This window comes from Crocuta crocuta, unplaced genomic scaffold, assembly GCF_008692635.1.
Source record: "Crocuta crocuta isolate KB4526 unplaced genomic scaffold, BGI_CrCroc_1.0 scaffold1304, whole genome shotgun sequence".
Lineage (NCBI taxonomy): Eukaryota > Metazoa > Chordata > Mammalia > Carnivora > Hyaenidae > Crocuta > Crocuta crocuta.
In genome coordinates this window covers 319,752-321,187 of record NW_027531278.1, presented here as the reverse complement: position 1 = coordinate 321,187, position 1,436 = coordinate 319,752, and positions in this window count along the sequence as shown.

Sequence of the window (1,436 nt, the reverse complement as noted above, 5' to 3'; positions counted from 1 at the left end):
ACTGTGATATTTGGGGTCTTTTCAACATGGGTAGGTTGGAAGTCTGGGGGAAAAATCCAGCAGAGGAGAGGCTGAACGCACTGAAGAGAGGAGAGCTAAGTAAGTGCTGGTGGGAGCTGGCATCTCCAAGGAGAGGCCTGAGACAGGCATGCTGGGAGAATGGGGAGGGGCCCGAGATGGGAAGGAAAGTGCTGTTGGGGGCAGGGAGACCATGCTGGGGTCAGGTGGCAGGAATCACTCAGGGAACTGTCACTACTGTTGCCCACGCTGGCTCAGCCTTGAGGTCATGTCTGGCTAGAGTGGGAAGGGAGCCCTCCAAGACTGGAAATGGAACCAACCCAGTGGGCCAAGCTCAGCTTTTGTTTGGGGGCTTGGAGGGCCAGCAGACTGAGGACAGCTGTGGCCCCCAGAAGCTCTGGGAGGCTGAGGAGGCCTGACTGGGAGGGCTGGACTGGGGGATCTATGGGGATTCAGCTCCCCAACTGGCTGACTGTGAGCAGCACTCACTGGGCAGGTGGGTCGAACACAGAATCAGGAAGGGCACCTGATCCAACTCCCGATGCTCCTGGGCCCACAGGAGAGCTGGGCCCGACTGCCCTGGTGTGGGCCTGACGTGAAGCTGGGGGCTGGCTGCCTGGAGCCTCATCCTGGGGCATTTGGGGTAACACATGGAGCCCCAGTGAGGACAGTTCCTGGGGATGTACTGCCTGCGAGGGGCAGAGGGATCAGCGACAAAGAGTGTGACAGGGAGTGTCAGGACAGCTCCATTACCCAGACCTACAAGGAAAGCTGAGCAAGAAGCAGGAGGGGCCTCTGTGAGCCAGTGGACCAAGAGCAGGGCTTTTGCTTAATTTAGCTGTTTCCAGCACCCGTCTGACCGGCAGGCTGGGGAGCTCAGCTTCCACCCCCGCCGGTCTTCACTCTCAGTCACAGCCATCAAGAAGGGTGGGTGGGGGCGTCCTCCTGGAGTACTTCAGGCTCTATTGGCCAGGACAAGCCTGCCTCAGTGTTATCGCCTTCCTCAGCCCCCGGAGTGTGCCGTGGTGCTGGAACATTCTGTACCTCCAGGATGAGGATATAAGGTCTCCCAGCCAGCTAGGAAGGTAGATGTGGTGCATTCAGTTTCTACTGCAAAGGATCACACCCCGTGCTTCAGCTCTGCTCTTAGAGCGCACGTCAGGGGCGTCTCAGCGAGCTTCCTTGCTGCCTTTGCGGGGGCGTGGTTTCCTGTGCGCCCCCTGCCACCTCCTGGGATAGGCACTGGTCCCAGCCATCCTAGTAAGGTCCTCTTCTGAATCACGCACGACCGACTGTAAGCCAAATTCCTATTAAGCTCTGTGGAAGCCACTTTTTTGCTGTGAGGGGATGGCCCGGGCGTGGAGTGACAGGAGTCCCTGTTGCTTCTGTGCAGTTTTAAAACAGAAACAACCAGCAGC